The sequence below is a fragment of the Balaenoptera borealis genome, assembly GCF_965194805.1.
Source record: "Balaenoptera borealis genome assembly, chromosome: 3".
Classification (NCBI taxonomy): Eukaryota; Metazoa; Chordata; class Mammalia; order Artiodactyla; family Balaenopteridae; genus Balaenoptera; species Balaenoptera borealis.
The window spans coordinates 52,821,078-52,843,918 of NC_138866.1; the positions used below are offsets into that span (position 1 = coordinate 52,821,078).

The window sequence follows — 22,841 nt, forward strand, 5'->3', positions numbered from 1 at the left end:
TACCAAGATTAGAGTACATCATTCATCCAAAGCTACAAATTAATTGCCTAACATTTTTCTCTTCCCACAAACCACACCAGCTATTCTTGCATTCCCCCACTGAACTACTTACAAAGCCAGTATTTACACAGACAAGGGTGGAAGAAATAGTAGCAACACTTATAGGACATACTTTTATGATGTAATATGAGCTGTTTTTATTCTCTAACCTTTGTCTCATACTTCACGGCAAACATGAAAATATTACCATTTATGAGTTTCTCAAATGTTTCCTTCCTATGTCTTTTACTCCTGTCTCTCTCAATCTCTATTTCAATAAAAATTTTTAACATCTATTAAATATGTGCTACCATTTTAGGTAATAAGGATACATGCAGGAATACAGTATTGGCTCTTCTCACAAAATATGCAAAGTCTTACGAAGGAAAAAAGGCATGCAAACAATTATAATTCAGGCTAACATATGCTAAAATGGGGTGTATGTAAGTTCCTATATATGAAGAAGAGTAAACTCTTCATGTTTCCTAGGAGAATTGAGGACAGCTTCATAGCGGAGGTTATATACTGACTCTATATCTCATACCTTTTCAATGACTCTGCTCCCTTTCACTTGTTAATTTTATTTTCTCATTAATTTATTTACATAGTAAACATTTATTCTGTTGTTTATTCCACTAACATTTACTGAGGCCCAACTCTAGGCTAGACAAAGAAATAATGAATTTTCTGAATTTTTATAGTCAGTTTCAACAATAATGGATTCTCACATTTTTCTTGAAAGATGAGTTAACATTGAACAACAGATTTGGAAGCTATAAAGAGAGTTTCTAGACAGCTTAAAAATATTACAAACTCCCAATTAAACCTAATTTTATACCCAATTATTGCTAATAGTTTTCTAGTATTTTGCATGTTCTATAATCCATTTCTTTTCCTTCATGAATGAACATATATATTTAATTTGAAGCACTGGGGCTAAAGATTTTGAAAAGCACAGATTTCTATTTTTGCTTAACTTGCATTCAGATTATGAGATGTACTACTTATCATTAGTGTTGCTCACTTTTATTAAAGATATATGCAATAAAATGCTCAAATAGTCACATAGATACTGTCTTTAGATAAACATGTTGAAATTGATCTTTCTGCTGGCAGACAGTGATGCAACATGTGAGGTATCCGATTGTCCTCTCTTAGTGGGTGCAAATTTTACATTGGCATAAAATCCTTTCTACTATTTAAGAGAAATTTTTCATCATCTTTCATATATTAATCATAGTAAAGCATAGCAAGTTGGGTTTAGAGTAGAATATACCCCATAAATAAAAATAATTATATACATTCAGATGATTTCTACTACATGAAATAAGGAATAATGAGGTTACAAAATAGTCTGTTTGTCAAAAATAATTATTTATTTTGATAATCACCATTAATAATGCCATATGATCTTAAAATATTTCCTGTTCTGAATGTAATAAAGGAAAATTTAAAAAACTAAGTATCAAAATTATATAATTTAAAGTCCATTAAACAAATATTCAGTGAGTGCTATGAGGGGTTGGCTGAACAAGAAAAAATTCCCTGGTCTTACTTTCAAAGAAATTTTAGAGTAGAGGGGGATACAGTTAAATGCTAGGATTATGTATTCTTTTCCACAGAAACACATGGAGAGACTCTTCAGAGATATTTGGATGAAGAGAGGCAGTTTTCAGAGAGGCCTACCTATCAACCATCTTTACTTAACTAAAATATGGATATTCTTGAAACTGACTTCTCACAAGTAATATATGAGTGACAATTTCACCAAACTCAATTGATATTATTGATGAATAATTTTCTTTTAGGAAACTTCCCAAGACACTAAATATTTATTGAGCACCTATTGGAAGAATTAAAATAAATGGGCAAAGAAATACAGGTCCCAGTATTTTCTCTTCGAGAACTTCAAATTCTATTTAGAAATTAGAGATAATTATGCCAGGGGTTAAATAATTATCCAAAGGGGAACTAATGCAATAAGCAATGACAAAGAGTATGGCAGCTTATAGGTGCCATGTTTATAGGAAAAGAAGACACTAGGCACAAGGTGGCTTAACACAACCTCAGAAAGAGAAGCCACATCTGCAAAAAAGATGATGGGTGGGATTTTAATGGATAGTACATATATTGATGGGGTCAAAGGAAAGACGGAGGCAAAGACAATGAGATACCCTAGCATTAAGTGTATATGGAGGATACTGAGATAGCTAAAAGAAGCATGCCTCTTCTAACATGGCATCCATTAAAAAAAATTAATCCATAAATACTGATAGAACATGTACTCTATGCCAGGCACTAGGGTCAGAGAAAGTAAGAGTTGAATGGATGCAGCCTCTGATATTTGGGTGCAGCCTCTGATATTTAGAACCTACATATTTTTCTACATAGAAAATCTACAGAGAAAACATATATGCAACACAAATATTCAGTGCCCTTTCACAGGTTTAAATTTAAGTAACGTATATGTGAACATGTATACATATATGTATATTTACATTATATAAGTAAATTCTGTGTGTGGATAGATAGATATAGTTACACTCACACCAATATTAATCAATATATTCATCAACAACCAATCATAAAATTATGCTGTAACAAGTACTATGCCAGGTACTTTATATAAGATACTTTATTTGTAGTCTCTACAGATGTAAGAAATAAGATTGTTAGGCTCATTTTATGGGTAAGACTATTATTTATATTTCCACTGTCAACAAGAATTTAAAGAAAATCATTTTACTTGAGTAACCTTGTCTTTTCTATATATTTAAAACAGTGTTATTTTGAGAAATAAAATGTTTTTTCACAGAAAATGCTTCCAGGATGGATGCCCAGTGCAATTAAAACTTCATGAAGATGTACTAAATTCTTAAAATGCTGAAGTTCGTATATTGCCACATCTAACCTGCATCTCAGTTAGAACTTAGAAACTATAACATTTAATTCTGTAATTAATTATGGATATAAAATTATTTTAGAGGGTAAAATATTTTCAAGTCAACAAATTCAAGTAACATAATAAACATAGTTTGATCTTTTAATTAAAATTTGGTCCAGTTTACAAAATATTTGAATGATCATTCCTAAATGTTGACATTATGGAATTTAATTAAATATCCTCTGAAATTTTAAAGTTTACAGTTTGGTGTTACAGTTTAGTAGTTGGGCATCACTCTATTGCTATTAGGCAGGAATCTGGTGAAATTTGATTACTATTTAACAGAAGCATCAGAAGATACAGTTACGGAAAGATTTATGAAGTCATTTCCCTTTTCTGAAAATATGAATGTATTTAAAAACAATTGATCTTGAAACCACTGGAATTGCTTTCCTGCCTATCTTTTTAATCTTCCATCATCTATCCTTTTCTGGGACAGTAATTGTTCTTATACATTTGATTACTTTTACTGCCTTAGCTCTTTCTCCTTCAGATGATCAAATTATCTTCAAGTTGTATTGCAATCACTTCAGACATGTCTACCTCTCCATATTTTCCAACAAAAAAATTAGAAGTAAAAAATAAAACAGTGTCAGTAACCACACTTTTTCTCTATCAAACAACTGTGCTGTTTGTCACTATACCATTTTCAAATCCCTCATACACTGCCCTTTTGTACCCTACCCTTGATCCTTTCCTGAAAAGATTCTTTTCGGGAAAGATAATTCTAATATGCAATGCTATTTTTATTCTAAGCCTTTATACAGCAAACAATTGTAAAGGAAGATAAATTGTCTTTAAAAATTGTTTTCAATTATTAAAAATCTAATGTTTTTCTCTTCAGAAGAACTTTTAATCATTCTATTTCTGAAGACAGGAGATATTTCACATGACTGATTTTTCTATCAAGTGTTCAATGTCATGAAATTTAGTATAAAAATAAAATTATCTTGCTCTTTGCTATTCATTAATCAGAACCTAATTCATTCTTTGAAGAAGACATAAGTTTTCTTTATTTGGGCTGACTAAATACCTGATTGCTTCAAAAAACATTTTGAGTAAATGAAATTCCTAACCTGGATGGAAAATGAAATCCATCTCAACCTTGCTCTGTCATAGTTAGCTTTTACCTTTGTTCGGTAATGCTACAAATTTCTCTCTCTCTCTCTCCCCCCCCGGCCCAACATGCTTCATCTCTCTTTCTTCATTCCCATTACTTTTTTTTCCCTCTCACAGCAAAAGACAAAAGTCAGAAGGGTGGTATTTTCTATTTGAGTGAGGAGAAAAATTTGAAAATAAGTGAATAGTACACTGACAACATTTTCAGAATTCATAGCAAGCATTTTATTGAATTTAATAATCTTCAAGTGCAAAGGGATTGTCTTTTAAGTCTCTGACTAGGAAAGTCAGAGATTCAGTCAGAGGCTATTCATAGAAACTTAGGTACTTAAATTCTTCTTACTGGACAGGATTTTTTTATTTTTAACATCTTTATTGGAGTATAATTGCTTTACAATGGTGTGTTAATTTCTGCTTTATAACAAAGTGAATCAGTTATACATATACATATGTTCCCATATCTCTTCCCTCTTGCGTCTCTGGACAGGATTTTAAGAACCAGTATAATGACATCATTTTAGAGAAGAGATACTGGAGGTTCCCGAGGTAGAAGTGTCTTTCCCCTTGTTACCCAACTTACTAGCTCACCATCTGCTGGCAAACAAGGCCCAGCTTTGTGTCCATCCACAGAGGGGAAAGATTTATCCGTGGTTGGCCATCACAGTTACTCCTCTTCTTCAGGTCACAGTTCCTCCATGAACCATGAGGAGCATTCAGTGAGGAAGAATTTCCAGAAATTCACTCTGAGCACACTTCCATTCACCCACATGGAAGAGGGCTCTGCACTGGTAACCCTTGGCCTTATAGAAATTGTCCAGAATAAAGCAACTAAAGGATATTAGGTTATTTTTGTGAATCTATGCAGGTTTTAAAACGGTGATTTACTAGTTTCTCCTACAGTCAACTAGATGACAGTTTAAATTTTACTAAATGTTTTGGTCAAGAACAAATGCTAAATTAACTGCAGTTAGATAAATGTCCATAACTTCATTGTAATGAAGTAGATAATCAATACGTTAAACAAGATAGCTTGGATTTGAATCCCAGCTCTGCCACTTAAGATCTGTGTAAATTTGAGCAAGTAAAACTCTTGGTAACTCAATTTTCTTAGCTTTAAAATGGAGACAATAAATTTAACTTTATCTTTGTGCTGTTTTGAGGATGGAACAAGTCAAAACATGTTGAACTCTTGGAATAAACTGACACACAGTAAGAGCTCAAAGATGTAACTACTAATTAAATATTAAATAAACTTAAAAATATTTTTCATTGCTGTCCATGCCTTACTACAGCTACCTCCCCAGTGATCTTCATTTCTAGGCTCTGCTTACCCCATTTTCCTTGCAGTCTGGGGAAGTAGTGGCTTAATCCACGCATGACTAATTTCTGGGTTGGATCACTGTCCTCTACCCTTTCAGGTCTTTCTTTTTTTTTTAATTTATTTATTTTATTTATTTATCTTTGGCTGTGTTGGGTCTCGTTTCTGTGCAAGGGCTTTCTCCAGTTGCGGCAAGCGGGGGCCACTCTTCATTGCGGTGCGCGGGCCTCTCACTATCGCGGCCTCTCCTGTTGCCGAGCACAGGCTCCAGATGCGCAGGCTCAGTAGTTGTGGCTCACGGGCCCAGTTGCTCCGCGGCATGTGGGATCCTCCCAGACCAGGGCTTGAACCCATGTCCCCTGCATTAGCAGGAAGATTCTCAACCACTGCGCCACCAGGGAAGCCCCCAGGTCTTTCTTTACCTTGTAACTAGCTCCCCATCTTTGAAATTACCTGGTGTGGATTCTCTTTTGCTGATTAACCCCTAATACATCTGCCCCAACTCAATATAAATTTATTTTCTACTACTCACTTCTGTCCCTTAGAAATACGTATTATGTGTTTACATCTTACTGACTACCAAGGTGTATACATGAGTATAATATTTTACGTCATCTTTATATTTCTCCCTACCCAGTATATATCTCTGTGCATTTCAGTAGATTTTAAAAGTATGAGGTAGACACTAATATTTATATTTATCAAAGTAATTATATATTAAAATTTTTGTAATATGTGCCTAATGAAAAATATTTGAAGAAAGCGTATCAAATATTAACAATGATTATATCTGGAAGATGGAATTTGGATTACATTTTATTCCCTTTATTATTCTTTTTAACAGAAATTATTTGGTGTTTCCAAAGATGTTTACAAGAAATACATATTGCTTATGATCTGGCAATTCCACTCCTGGAATATATCTGGAAAAAACTAAAACAGTAATTGGAAAAAACTATAAAACACCAAGATTCATAGCAGCTTTATTTACAATAGCCGAGACACAGAAGCAACCCAAGTGCCCATCAACAGACAATTGGATTAGAACATGTGGTGTATATATGTACAGTGGAATATTACTTAGCCATTAAAAAGACTGAAATTCTGCCATTTGAAGCAACATGGATGGACCTAGAGAATATTATGCTTAGTGAAATAAGTCAGAGAAAGACAAATACTGTATAATATCACATATGTGGAATCTAAAAAATATCAATAATACAAATGAATGTACATGCAAAAAAGAAACAGACTCGTAGACATAGAAAATAAACTTGTAGTTACCAAAGGGAAGAGTGAAGGAGAAAGGGACAAATTAGGGGTATGAGGTTAACAGATACAAACTACGATGTTTAAAATAGATAAACAACAATGATACACTGTATAGCACAGGAAATAATAGCCATTATCTTGTAATAACCTATAATGGAGTATAACCTGCAAAAATGCTGAATCACTATGCTGTACACCTGACACTAATATAATATTGTAAAGCAACTGTATTTCAATAAAAAGAAAAATATATATTGCTTTTATAATCAGAAAAAATCTATATATCCAAATGGGCTAATGCAGTTTTATCATTGTTCACGATTATGGACATTTACTTGGAAACAGTAAGCATATTAAGATATTATGTATTGCCTATTTTAGGAAAACCCACCCTTAAAGTCTAATCCAAACTCAAATAGTCCTTTGAACACAAAATAGTGCTTCCTTCTAGAGAAATCTTACAGTTGGAAATGATTTTATTTAAAATGTTATGATTTGGAAACTTGAGGCTGGTTAGTTCATTTCTTAGTCTATGCTTAGTTTTATGTTACCTCAGCCTGTCTATGCTCCTTGCTACATCAGGTGCCCCAATGATTATTAGCTACTTTATGGGAGGCATTGGGTTCTATCTTCTAATCTCCCACGGTTCTTTCGTAAACAGGTAATAATGATGATAATAACAATAACAGTAATAATAAAACATCTATTATTTACCATTTAAATTAGACATCATAGGACATCATCTCACTTAATTGTCATTACAACCAAATGGAATATTATCATCATTTTACAGATGAGGAACATGTGCAAGAGAAATTAATTTGCATAAGCTCACAGTCCATTAGGTGGTAGAACCTAAATTCAAAAGGAATCTTTTATTTTACAAAAGAATACAATAATTATATCTTAATCCTTTAAATATATTTCATCTTTTGCAAGACATTGAAATCCTTAAGGAATGAAGAATGCACATTCTGGCAGGAATGTTTCTTCTGCAGATGTATGTTCTTCCTGTACCACAGAGCACACAGAGAGGCTCGAGTACAACACTAGATATGAGAGAGCTTGTTTTAACCATGAACATGTTTCATGGGGCACAAAAGCTACTGATTACCTCATCAATTACTGAAGTCAAATCTGCTTCCTTCTTTCACATCCCCCACAGGTTTTTTTTTTTTTTTCTTCTCACTGACAAACTGTTTATTGAATTTTGCCATCAGTACGGGACGTCTCTTGTTGTATCTTAGAATCCTAGGATTCAGGGAGGTGGTAAAGTGGCAATGGTGAATTTGGGAATCTGGTCTCCCAAAAGTACCTGCTGCTCTACCCCTGATTCTGCAATGGCTGCCAGGCGGATCACCCCTCCGCTGGAGCCGTCCCGCTCCACGGCCAAAGCAAGAGCTGCTCCCCTTCTTGGGGTCCCAGCCCATAAGGATGATTCCTGCCGTAGGGTCTTCTTGGTATCGGTAACTCATCTCCTTAAAGAGGCTGGCTGACGTGTATGCCAGCGGAGGCTCATTCAGCTCAATGCTGTGGAAACCAAGCTGATAAGTGACTGCGTCAGCTACTGCCTGGCTATCAGCTGCTGAGCCTGAGTGGCAGCAAAAAATACGGTCATGAATAGGGGTCAGCTTGTCAGTCACTCGATTGGTGATGTACGATGCAGTGGTTGTTCTGGAGTCGGCTCCTAGAACCACGCCCCCATCAAATTGCACGGCCATGATAGTGGTCCCTGTTGAGACTTCCGGGTTTTCCCACTCGCGGGTAATGGCCTCAGGCCCCCAGGCTGGTGCTGGCCGTGCTCCCTGAGCAGCTACTAAGGTGGCCGCCATCTTCTCCTCCGGTACGGCCACAAAGCAACTGTCGTAAAGCACCACAACTCTAGCACTTCCAAAAAGTCTCCAAGGAAGAATTATAATAGTGTATGTTAATATTCCAAATATTTAAAAATCATTTCTCTTCTTAAAATCATGTCTGACATTTATCTATGAGAAGGTGTCACCTGCTCTAATGAACTGATCAGAAGAGAAGGAAAAGTGGACCAGCAGACCAAAGAATCCAAACTACAGTGTGTGTGTGTGTGTGTGTGTGTGTGTGTGTGTGTGTGTGTGTGTGTGTGTGTGTGTGTGTTCCATCTTAGAGAACTAGTTTCTTACCTCTCTGTTTCCTCACCATCACCACTATGGGGTGGGGGGGAGTGAAGGGGGGAGAAAGAGGAGAAAGAAAAAGAGATAAGATGATTTGTCTTCAAACCTGTTCTGAAAGTAGCTTGGAAATAACTTCAGAGGCCCCAATACCACTGAAATATAAGCAGTACCAATTTGCCTATTTAGAATTGCTCTTTAAAATTTGAATCTACTTGAATGAGTACCCTAGATAGCCTGAGACAGAAACGTTTTCTTTCCTGTAGGACAAGGAATTTACTTTTCTTTCCCTTTTACAGTATAAGTCAGTAGACTTGTATAAATATCAACAAACTGCTTTCCAAAAAGCTTAAATTATTTTACTTTTCAACAAGTAGTATGAGAGTTTACCTGTCTCATTAAAACTTTAAATATTAATATTGTTTATTGCTAATTTGATAGTTTAAAAATTTGTCCATTTCTGTGTTAATCTGCATTTCTTTTACTGTCAGAATGACTACATTTTCATGAATTTATCAATCATATGTATTTCCTCTTTTGTGACTTACCTCCAGATATGCCATTCCCATTATTTGTGGGCTTTGACATCTTCTTTTGAGTATCCTCATAGACTATAGGTATTATCTGATTGCTTTATTTATTACCATAGTTAATAATTTTATTTTCAACTTGCAGTTTTAATTTTTTATATTCACACAAAATTTTTAATGTTTTAGGTCAAATCTATTAATCTTTCTTTTTATGCTATACTTTATCACTTTGATACACAGAATGTTATTCCCATCCAGAGATAAGGCAAATATTCACCTACATTTTTGTCTAGCTTTTTAATCTGTTCATTTTTTTCACAGTACTTTTGTACAATTGGAACTGAGTTTTGTGAATGCGAGAGAAATGAGTCTTTCTTGCTAATTTCTCAGTAATTTTATTGAATAAAACAAAATTTCACCAATTATGATATTTCCTAACTTGATTAAATATCAAATGAGAAAGCCCAAAAGAAAATCATGTGCGCCCAGCAGTCAAGTCAGAGATCATCAAGAGGAAGCCATCAGGCTGCCTCCTACAGCTTTTATTAGAAAGGCAATTCCACGATGAATTTACTGTACTCCAGGGTCTGATTTTCTGCCTGACGTAGTCCAAGTGCTGATTTGTCAACACATCAAAAATAGATTTTTCTCCTAGGAGTGATACATCTAAACCAAACTTACACAAGACTGATACACAAAGCCAGATGTCAATGAATTCATTTACAGCGAGAAGTGTAACTGCCACAATGACCACACACTCATGTCTCCAGGATCAGTGCTTTTATTTCAATAAGGCAGACGGCATACAGCTCAGAATAACAATCGAAAATGGCTGGGGTGGGAATTCCTGGTGGCCCAGTGGTAGCACTTTCACTGCCGGAGCCCGGGTTCAATACCTGGTCGGGGAACTAAGATCCCACAAGCCGGTGGCACAGCCAAAAAAAAAAAAAAAAAAAAACTGCTTGATTTTTTTGTTTTTTGTCATTAGTCAACTGATGCTTTACAATATACACAGTTGTATGGCTTCTTTATGGTGATTTTATATGCACAACTATGTGCTAATTTCACAACTCACCTCTTTGAGAGTAAGCTAATTTCCAAATTCTTAGAAATATGATTTACTCTAACACTAAAATGCTGATAATAATGTTGTTTCTGCTTATCTTTTTCTATTTGTGTTAAATCTTCCTGTTTATTCTTATACCATAGTTCAACTGTCTTTTAAGTACAGTATTGGTTAAATATGTTTTAATATATGGTAGGGAAATTTTATTTTTACTCCTCTGTTTCAAACTATTTGTAGCTATTTTTGCCTCTTTCTTATTTAAGAACAATTTTAGAAGCACCTTAGCTTTTGAATAAGAAAAAATGACATTTTGAGATTATTATTGAAATCAAGTTAAGTAAATAATTAGAAGAACCAAGATCTTTATACTCTCAGGGCTTCCATTAACAAGCATTATTTGTATCTTCATTGATTCAATGCTTGTATGTTAATAAAATCTTCTCTCAGGCTCTACATAATGTCCTACTATTTCATATTTTATGGGGGATTATCGACAGGGTACTTTTTCACTGTAACTTATTATTGCTGGTATCCAGAAAAGTTATTCTCAAAAATATTCATTAGAGATAGTCTTATAACCAGGCCATTTGTTGAAGTGTCGCATTATACTTTACTCATGTATGCTCACTAGATCCAGTTTCATGTGGATATTTTTATTCATGAGCAAAGATTTATGACCAGGTACCAGGCACAATGTGAAATTCTGAAGAAACTGAATAAGGAATTTATAAGCAGTAAACGAAGGGAACTTGTTCTAGTGAATGGGAAAGAATAAAAAGAAAAATGGATAAAGAGAGATGACATTAAAAAGAGGAAGAATAAATATCCAGCCTAGAGATTCAGTATATTACTATGTGATGCTTTATAGATTTGCTTCAAATCGTTGTGCTCATCTTCAATTATAGATTTGTGCTTGACCGTGTTTTTCCTTGCTAACACCTGCAATTGCTCTATCTCATTTGATTTATAGTGTTGCACTTTTTAATTTTCAATAGTTATAATTTTATAATACATTATATTATTATATAATATATAATAACATAATTTATAAAGAATTATCATTATCAAAAAGACTTGACTCTAGGCATCACTGTTCAGATATCTTTGAATTTCAAACTATCTGTGAATATGGATAGATCCTACAAGAATCACAGATATCCAAGTGGAATATAGTAAAATAATAACCACCCTTTTTACCTTCACAAGTTTTAAGCAATGATTGATCACTTTGGAGTGAGGATGTTGAAAATGTACTGTGTTAGGAAGTAGTACGAGCCCTGGGAAACCATGAGCTGTGAACTCAATGGACTTTATAGGTAGTAAAAGTAATAATTTTCCACATCTAGGGCCTGAAGTATACTGCATTTAACTAAACAGAATTGGGACAATTTTCATGTAGGAAATCTCTACTATAAAGAGACTGTCTTAATCCATTTACTGCTATAACAAAATACCACAGACTGGGAGGCTTATAAACCACAAACATTTATTTCTCTCAGTTCTAGAGGCTGGAAGTCCAAAATTAGGGTGCCAGCATGGTCAGGTGAGGCCTCTCTTCCAAGCTGCAGACTTCTCATTATATCCTAATAAGTCGGAAGAGGCTAGGGATCACTCTGGAGCCTCTTTTATAAGGGCACTAATCTCATTTTTGAGGGCTCTGTGCTCATGACCTAATCACTTCCCAAAGTCCATCACATTGAGCATCAGATTAGCATAGGAATTTGAGGGGGGGACATAAATATTCAGACTATAGCAGATAGATTGATCTTTTCCAAATAAGAAAAACTATCAATTTAATCAATATTAGCTTTTTTTATGAATCCCTGAGCCCAGGAAATTTTCAGATTTCATTGTGCTTTTTCTCTGCAATTTCTCCTTTTGTATAGTCATAAAGAAATATATTCATAAATTAGAAATTCATCCAGATAATTTATATTCAGCTTTCTATTTTCACATTTCTTTCTAGTCTGATGTGACTAGTATGGCAATTCATATTTGATGGGGTAATAGAGTAGTAGTATCTGCCCTTTTGTGCCCTTATTTTAGCTACAAATAGCAACTGTATGAAAATACAAGAAAAAAAATTCAGCTGGATGTGGGGAAGTATTTCTAAAATATCACAGAACTAGTGGAAAAGTTATATCTGCTGGCTTGGTGGGGATGTACTTTCTTTGCTATGTTATTGGTGCTGCTGTGCTTCTAATTGAAAAGAAAATTGAATAATATTACCAGGCCAACTTTTGGATATATATGGTCAATATATATTTTTAAATTTTCAGGGACAGAGAGGAATTTATACATTTATTTGCAATTTTGCTTTTGAAGTTTCTAGGAATGTGAGTGTTTATACATGAGTGATATAACTAAATATAAAACCTGGGTATACTATACACAATGTGTATTTTTTGTGGATCATGAATTATTTTCAAACAACATTTTTAGTTCTAAACTGAAATCACAACACACAATCAAATGATCTTTCAACCAAGTGTTTCATCATGAGCAATGTTACCCATACAAGCCTTTTATGCTATCAGCTATCTGTCACAGACTTAAGTAGCCCCAAAACCAGGAATTCCTTCTTTCTTTTTTTTTTTTTAAAGAATTGCCTATTTGCATTACTCCAGAAAAATCCACATGTTAGATCATCTACAAACAGATTAAGAACTTAAAATAGTAGCAAGATGCAGTGTGATGTAGAGGAATAAATCTTAATCTGGAAATCAAAAGATGTAGGTTCTAATCACATTTTCACAGCTACTTGTGTGATACTAGGAAAATCAGTCCTTCTGGCATTCAAACATCCTCTAGAAAATGAAGTGGTTGGATAAAGTAATCAATGCAAAAATACTCTGACATTCTCATACATCTATGTTCAATGGCTGTTGGATGTTGTACAGCAAAAATCACAGAGGTGAAGTGGTCATGGTGAAATTTACCATGATGAATAATCATATGTTTGGGCTTATATTAGGATCTGAGTTTGAATAAATAAAACTTTGAGACTTTTGAACACAAAATTATTTTAGCTCTTCTGCTTTCATTTTCTTTTCTAACTATGATTATGTGATCACATGAATTATGATTGGTTTACAAATAAGAGTCAACATATTTTACTATGCCACTACATATGGAAACATAGCCTTTAAATAGATTTCTTCTAAGCAAGGTGAATGTGATCAAATTCAAAGACTGAAGTTTGCACTCATATTGCCCCTTGCATGTAGAAATTGCTTTCTGAGAAAATAATTTGGCCCCTTTAGAGGCAAATTTTGGAATGTATAGTAAGATACAAGAGGATGTTTTATTATTACAAAGCCCTCGTTTTGCTGACTAGAACTCTGCCATAATACCTCCTGATTCTAAGAATAAACAGTTTATAAACTGGGCTCTGCTGAGGTAATCATCTTCATTAGCACGATTTTCATCTGACCCTGTATTGACCCTGGAGCTCCAATTAACTTAAGTTTAAGTATAATTGTGAACATATGGTAAATGAAGAATACATGAACCTGAGTGAATTTACAAAGTCAGCTATGTACAAACAGATTCTTAGAGGTCAAACTAAACTAATATGTAAATACATAATAATTTTCACCTCCAGAAACAGAGGTTATTCTCTCTCTGAAAATAATTGCTATCATTCTAGCTTCATAAGTATGCGTTGTTATTGCTTTGTAAGTCAAGCTGATTTCAAATCTTGCTTTTCCTTCTATTTTATAATCCTTATTATAGTATTTTATGTTGATCTCTTCTCATTTAAAAATGTTCCTATTTTCTTAACGCAGACACAATTAACCTTGTCTAGAACAATCCTGTTTTTATATAAAATTTCAATTTGGTGAAGGCATGTATAAAAGGAAAACTGCTGAAAGCAGTAAATGTTGCTCAGTTTACATTCTCCAACATCAGCATGTCTAAATGGTCCCTCTTTACCCAGTAAGTATCCATCTATGCTTGCTCTTTCCATAATGGTTTCAGCTTCTTTAAAATCCAAACTGCTGACCACTCTTTCATAGGGTAGAATTCAAGTAAAAAATATAAAGAAATAGAGGCTTTGTAATGATTATGCAATTTAATCCTAAATTATTTGAAGAGCTAAGGGCTGATCACTAACTTGGAAGTTGAATGAGGATACCCATACAAATGATTTTCATTTCTATCTTATGTTTTAATGTAAAAAGTATTTGCAGAAGTATTAAGTATATTTTAATTCCCTCCTTTACTATTTAAGAGCAATGCTTGGCCATGAATAATGTATATTTGCTGACTAGCTCCTTTATTGTGAATAATTCAATGAAATTATTTTGTACTTCAAAGAAATAGTCAACTTCCTAATATTCTTTGTATTATCTGATGTATGTTTAGGGAAATCATCACAGTAGCTTACCACCAATTATAATATTACTGATACAAAAAATAAAGAGCACATAAGAATGATTACAGGAAAGTAACTGTGAGACATTTGAGGTTACTTCTGTTGGAATTAACTGAAAGCCAAAGAAAGTACTTGATTTTGATCAAGCAAACAGAAACTTCTTAACTCAAAGCCCCAACCTCATTTAATTTTTTTTTGAATTTTAGAATTTTATTTATTTTTTTATACAGCAGGTTCTTATTAGTTATCCATTTTATACATATTAGTGTATACATGTCAATCCCAATCTCCCAATTCATCCCACCACCACCCCCCTCCACCACTTTCCCCACTTGGCGTCCATATGTTTGTTCTCTACACCTGTGTCTCTATTTTTGCCCTGCAAACTGGTTCATCTGTACCATTTTTCTAGGTTCCACATATAATTTTGATTCTCTCCCAGATCCGAAGTCCAAACACTATCCAACTCTTCAATTTTCTAGCAAAGCACCTGAGAACAAAACAAGACAAGGTATAGAACATGATAAAACTGGAAAGCACATGCATTTTTGAGATAGAGAAAGAGATGTAGGAATGATCACACACCTAACATTGTGCTTGGGACAGAGTGGATGGCAGATTGCTGACTAAACTTATGACTAACATTGATACAATGACAATGCAAGAATGACTTATCCACCTGTCTAACAAGAATGACCCTGCCTGTAATGCAAAGACATTCAACAATAATGTTACAATAATGTCCAGCACCATGGCAAAAACATAAATTAGAACAACTTATGAGCATCTTTGAATTATAATATTACAGATTTCACTCTTAAATTCTCCTTTCCTTAACTGAAGAACAAAGTGGTTTATTCAAGTATGGGTTCATTTCATCTAACACTAGCTTAACTATAGATACTCAAAATTCCTATAAATAACTGTGCTGGTCTCCTGCGGTCCTCACAATAAACACTTCTATAAAAAAAAGAGTCCTGTGAAATGGATGCATACATCATAGAAACACAAAGGTAGAAAAGCCACTTTTGTCACCTAAAAACTATTGTACAGGGAGAGTCTTGATTTTTAATAGCATAAAAAGAAATAATTTTATGCGCCTTCATTCATACAATATTTGTACTTTATTCATACTGAGAAAAAGGATTATACTGTATTTAGAATTCTTTTGTAAGACTAAAAAAAAAGAATGTTTCTATAAACATGGCATTTTGAATTCTATCCTGAAGAGATATATGCAAGCAGTGATGTTTCATATTAAACTATAATTTTTATTCTCCTCATATTTTCTACTATATATTCTCCCTGTAACTCATTTAAACATCTTAAAATGATCTAAGTGAGGATATTTTATACAATGTAATAAATGTTTTCTACTGCAGATAAAATTCATCTCTTTTTTCTTTCTGAATGTAGAATATCTGGTCTCTAATAATTAGGCTATATGCGTAAATTCTTCGGTGAATGCTATCAAGCAACACATTAGTCCTGTGTTTACAGTGCCTGTATATAAACATTTGGGCAATGAATGAGACATTTAGTTAAATCAATTTTTTTCTTGTGTTTGAATATTGCATGTTCTAGCTATATTGTTCTTGGAAATAGTGATACTTTTCTTCTTGGCTTTGTTTTCCCACTGGATATGTTTCACAGTGGTCTTCCTTCTGATATTACACTTTTGATAAAAATTAAGAGAGTGGTCAGACAGTGGCCCAGTAATTTTTTATGATTCCATAATACCTTTCAACTCTGTGATTTCTAAAATTTAAAGAATCATAGAAAACTGTGAGTGTGTAAGGAGTCTCAAGAGCATCTAAGACTTTACATTCTTTTTTTGTTGTAGAAGTCTTTTATTTTTTAAGATCAAACTCTAAATATGGTTTTTATGCAATAACTTTATGAAGTATCTAAAAAAATATCTCAGGTTGATCCACTAAGACAATACTACCCCTTCCCTGTTCATCACTCAATTTTGACTAGTCATCTTCCACCTTACTAACTTCATTGATTGTACTGTATACTAACAAAATTATTAATATTTATTTGTAACAGACACTCCTATAAATAAAAATAGGCCATGAAGTCTGAAAAGAAGCAATGTCAGGAAAATATAAATAAAAATTTATCTAGTATAGCCACATTAAAATTAATTAAAGTAATATTTAGGAAAAAACTTTGTCAAACTCATGAAAACTATAGGTAAATATATTGCAAAAAATATATTTATCACAAAAGAATTTTGAAAACAGCAAACAACTCCAAAATTTTTTAAAGTACTGTAGAGCAGATTAAAAGAAAATTCAAAAAAGCAAATAATATTGATAAAAGCAGATATTAAAACATAGATGCAAAAATCAAAAGAAATTAATTTTTATGCTTGTTCTTTGAAGAATAAATTACAAGTGTCTAGAAATAATAGTCACAGGGAATTAAAAAGGGGAAAGCACAGATAAATAAATTAAGAATGAAAAAGAAAACAAAACTGATAAAACGGAAATATATGTAAAACAATAACTAGAATAAACTGTATGCCAATAAATTAGAGAACCTAAATGTAATTGATAGTTTTCCAGGAAATTTTAAATTACCAAATTTGACTCACAAAGGTGCAGCACACTTAAATATAACCATTAAAGAAGTTGAACTTGTAGTCAAAAATTTCATAAAGGACACCAGAAAGACTTTTTATTGGCATGTTAATCATATCTTCAAGGGCAGTTAATTCATAACTTACACAAAATATTTCACAGATAAAGTGGGAAAGATGTCCAACTGGTTTTTAAAGAATAGTACAACTTTTATGCAATAATTGGAAAAGTATGCAGAAAATTTGTAATTTTTTAAACTTATAAATTTAAATCTAAAAACTCCAGATAAAATATTTTCAGACAAAATCAAGTAGAGTGCCAAAAATAATATATCAGGATTATAGTAAGGAGTGGCCCCCACTCGCCGCAGCTGGAGAGGGCCCACACGCAGCAATGAAGACCCAATGTAGCCAAAAATAAATAAATTTATTAAAAAAAAAAAATTCACCATCATAAATCTATCAGTATAATGCACTTCATAAACAGAAAAATTATTCTACAAAATCCAACAAGTCTTCTTGATTTAAAAAAACTTAGCAAGCCAGGCATATATGAGATTTCTTTTCTACTAAAAAATTACAGCAAATATACATTTTGTACAATTTGTATATTTATGCTTTATCTTTTTTATTAACTGAGCTGAACATTTGTCTAATTTATGTATATTTTTAAAATATTGACTAACTTGATTACTCTTTTCTTCATTAATTTCTGATTTTATCTTTATTATTTATTTTATTATATTATCTTTATAATTTTCCCAAGTTTTTTAATTTGGAGATTTAATTTGTTCTATACATATGTGAATATGTACATACATATGATTAAGTGTTTAAGGCTAAAAATTTTCCTATGATCATTGGCTTTATATTTAAATATTAGATTCTGATATATAATATTTTAATTATTATACTATCATAGTGATTAATAATTCTAAGAAAATTGATGAACTAATTCTCAGTTTTATCCAAAAATCTAGTCTGTTAAATAGCTATCTTAAAAAAAATTTTAAACAACATTATTAAAAAGAGTTAGTATTGATTAGTTCAATATTAGAGGCAAAAATAAATAGAAGAGAAGTTGGGTCAGAAAGACATGCATAGGCGTATAAATGAGTTTACTATTAGGTAAATTTGGCTTTTAAGTTTAGCTGGAGAAAGATGGACTATTTAATAATAAAGAGAGTTTGGACATTTGATCATGTATTGGGAAAAAAACAAAAGCTAAACTTCTATTCAAAACTTTACATAACAGCAAGCTTCTGATGAATTGAAGTACACATAATAGAGCATAAATACGCTAGAAGGAAACAAATGGTTTTATTTTGTAATGTTGGAATGTGGAAAGTTTTCCTAAAAAAGACACTACATGTATGTATACATATGAGATTTCATAACGTAAAATTATTCATCTTAAGAAAGAACTTATGACAGAATTAAAAAGCCTAGTGGCAAACTGGCATAAAAATTTGCAATGTGCAATTACAAAAATGATTCATATTAACGATATATAAATATCTCTTACCAACAAATAAAAAAAGAACAACCTTCCAAAAAACCTGAGCAAAATGCACTAGCAAAATCCACTTCTGAAAAGTTACTATTTCATCAATACTTGAACATGTGCACAAATATATACAAGTATACATAAATATACCCACTTATATACACATACACATATTTATGTGCTATAGTTAAAAATTATACATGTCTATTTCAAGAAAATAGAAAAATTATGGCACCTATGTATTATGAAGCTATTAAAAAGAATGTGATTTATTCACATCAAAAGATTTCAAAGACATATGTTTTTGTGTGTGTGTGATCATACACTAAGAGAGGAAACAGTAAAAGAGAGAACAAAAGAGTGGCTTCCTCTACGGTATACAATGGGATGGGCAAGGAAGAATTTTCTTATTTTATCGTGTATAACATTTAGTGTTTGATATTTTTACAATATATATACATAATTTTAATTTTTAAAAATAAAGTATTAATGTTAAAATATTAGAATCAGAATACTTCGCGTTCCATTGTTATTTCTTATCTTTCATATCTAGTGAATGCCATAAATTTTTAATGTCCTTACAGATGTACATCTACATTTATACATTTAGAATTCGTAAGGTCAGGGTATTAAAATGGAAGGGACATACTTAAAACTTATTTTGATATATAAGGAAAGGATCATCCATTTTTGTATCCTCTGCAGAGTGTAGAAAGAAGTTCATATTCCATGAGTTTTTGTTTGTTTTGCTTTGTTTTATTTTTGGTTCACTTTGCATGAAACATTACAGTATAGGAGAATATGATCACTGATATCATGAGAGTGTGAAATGGATGTACTGAGTAACTGTGGAGAAAAGCTTTTTGTGGAGCTTTGACAATCAGAAAATGGTAGAAAGATATTAAAGTAAAAATAATTAAAAATACATTTAAAAGTTTTAAGGAGTATTTATTGCATTAACAGAGTCTCTGCTTATAACTAATACCAAATAATTATTAAAATAATTTTTTAAATATACAACATTAAATGTGTGGCTATATAATTGACCACATAAATAATCAAAGTTCAGTAAAGATACGAAATTGAAAAATTTTTAATAGTTGATTATTAAACCAGTTTTAAGATTATCTGATACCATGGCTAATATGCAGTAAATGTTCATTAAGCATTCATTTAAAATTAAAAATAATGACTGGTATTTACTCTGCACTCATTCTGTGCTGGATTTGTGGTAATTATAATACATACATTTTCTCATTTTCTTATCACAACCACCCAAGGAATCGCTATATGGATCAATGATCCCTGACAAGGCTACCATCTAGTGGTGATTAATTTAAGCCTTAGTCAGTTACCTTGGAATTATTCTGGCACCCAGGGAAGAAGGCTAAGGAATTTTATTAACATGGACAAAAACTAGATGGCTGAATAATTTTAAAATAGCATGTTATCCTAAATTAATGATGTTGTAGCCTACTTCTGCATATTCAAATACACCCTGTTTTCAGAGGTTGAGTTAATGGATCTGAGCACTATGAAAACAGAAGATTATCTAACATTGTGGGCACAGAGGAAAGTAATTTACAAGTTTTACTATTTTTATTTTTTTAAAACATCTTTATTAGAGTATAATTGCTTTAAAATGATGTGTTTGTTTCTGCTTTATAACAAAGTGAATCAGTTATACATATACATATGTTGGCATATCTCTTCCCTCTTGCATCTACCTCCCTCCCTCCCACCCTCCCTATCCCACCCCTCTACGTGGTCACAAAGCACCGAGCTGATCTCCCTGTACTATGCGGCTGCTTCCCACTAGCTATCTATTTTACGTTTGGTAGTGTATATATGTCCATGCCACTCTCTCACTTTGTCCCAGCTTATGCTTCCCCCTCCCCGTATCCTCAAGTCCATTCTCTAGTAGGTCTGCATCTTTATTCCCGTCTTGCCCCTAGGTTCTACAGACCATTTTTTTTGTTATGTTTTAGATTCCATATATATGTGTTAACATACAGTATTTGTTTTTCTCTTTCTGACTTACTTCACTCTGAATGACAGTCTCTAGGTCCATCCACCTCACTACATATAACTCAGTTTCGCTCCTTTATATGGCTGAGTAATATTCCATTGTATATATGTGCCACATCTTCTTTATCCATTCATCTGTTGATGGACACTTAGGTTGCTCCATGTCCTGGCTGCTGTAAATAGACCTGCAATGAACATTGTGGTACATGACTCTTTTGAAGTATAGTTTTCTCAGGGTATATGCCCAGTAGTGGGATTGCTGGGTCATGCAGTAGTTCTATTTGTAGTTTTTTAAGGAACCTCCATACTGTTCTCCATAGTGGCTGTATCAATTTACATTCCCACCAACAGTGCAAGAGGGTTCCCTTTTCTCCACACCCTCTCCAGCATTTATTGTTTGTAGATTTTTTGATAATGGCCATTCTGACTACTGTAAGATGATACCTCATTGTAGTTTTGATTTGCATTTCTCTAATGATTAATGATGTTGAGCATTCTTTCATGTGTGTGTTGGCAATCTGTATTTCTTCTTTGGAGAAATGTCTATTTAGGTCTTCTGCCCATTTTTGTATTGGGTTGTTTGTTTTTTTGATATTGAGCTGCATGAGCGGCTTGTATATTTTGGAGATTAATCTTTTGTCAGTTGCTTCATTTGCAAATATCTTCTCCCATTCTGAGGGTTGTCTTTTTGTCTTGTTTATGGTTTCCATTGCTGTGCAAAAGCTTTTAAGTTTCATTAGGTCCCATTTGTTTATTTTTGTTTTTATTTCCACTTCTCTAGGAGGTGGGTCAAAAAGGCTCTTGCTGTGATTTATGTCATAGAGTGTTCTGCCTATGTTTTCCTCTAAGAGTTTGATAGTGTCTGGCCTTACATTTAGATCTTTAATCCATTTTGAGTTTATTTTTGTGAATGGTGTTAGGAAGTGTTCTAATTTCATTCTTTTACATGTACCTCTCCAGTTTTCCTAGCGCCACTTATTGAAGAGGCTGTCTTTTCTCCATTGTATATTCTTGCCTCCTTTATCAAAGGTCAGGTGACCATATGTGTGTGGGTTTAACTGGGGACTTTCTATCCTGTTCCATTGATCTCTATTTCTGTTTCTGTGCCAGTACCATACTTTCTTGATTACTGTAGCTTTGTAGTATAGTCTGAAGTCAGGGAGCCTGATTCCTCCAGCTCCGTGTTTCTTTCTCAAGATTGCTTTGGCTATTCAGGGTCTTTTGTGTTTCCATACAAATTGTGAAATTTTTTGTTCTAGTTCTGGAAAAATGCCAGTGGTAGTTTGATAGGGATTGCATTCAATCTGTAGATTGCTTTGGGTAGTAGAGTCATTTTCACAATGTTGATTCTTCCAATCCAAGAACATGGTATATCTCTCCATCTGTTTATACCATCTTTAATTTCTTTCATCAGTGTCTTATAATTTTCTGCATACAGGTCTTTTGTCTCCTTAGGTAGGTTTATTCCTAGATATTTTATTCTTTTTGTTGCAGTGGTAAATGGGAGTGTTTTCTTAATTTCACTTTCAGATTTTTCATCATTAGTGTATAGGAATGCAAGAGATTTCTGTGCATTAATTTTGTATCCTACTTTACCAAATACATTGATTAGCTCTAGTAGTTTTCTGGTAGCATCTTTAGGATTCCCTACATATAGTATCATGTCATCTGCAAACAGTGACAGCTTTACTTCTTCTTTTCCAATTTGGATTCCTTTTTTTCTTTTTTTTCTCTGATTGCTGTGACTAAAACTTCCAAAACTATGTTGAATAATAGTGGTGAGAGTGGGCAAGCTTGTCTTGTTCCTGATCTTATGGAAAGAAATGGTTCCAGTTTTTCACCATTGAGGACAATGTTGGCTGTGGGTTTGTCATATATGGACTTTATTATGTTGAGGAAAGTTCCCTCT

The 22,841-nt window shown here is 33.0% G+C and overlaps 1 pseudogene across 1 annotated transcript; it reads right to left on the reverse strand.

Annotated features, from left to right (window-relative positions):
• Nucleotides 1-4,415: 4,415 nt before the first annotated feature.
• LOC309624976 (proteasome subunit beta type-6 pseudogene) lies at nt 4,416-8,555 on the reverse strand (annotated as a pseudogene). The gene has a single exon. The product of its transcript is annotated as a proteasome subunit beta type-6 pseudogene (transcript).
• Nucleotides 8,556-22,841: the final 14,286 nt, after the last annotated feature.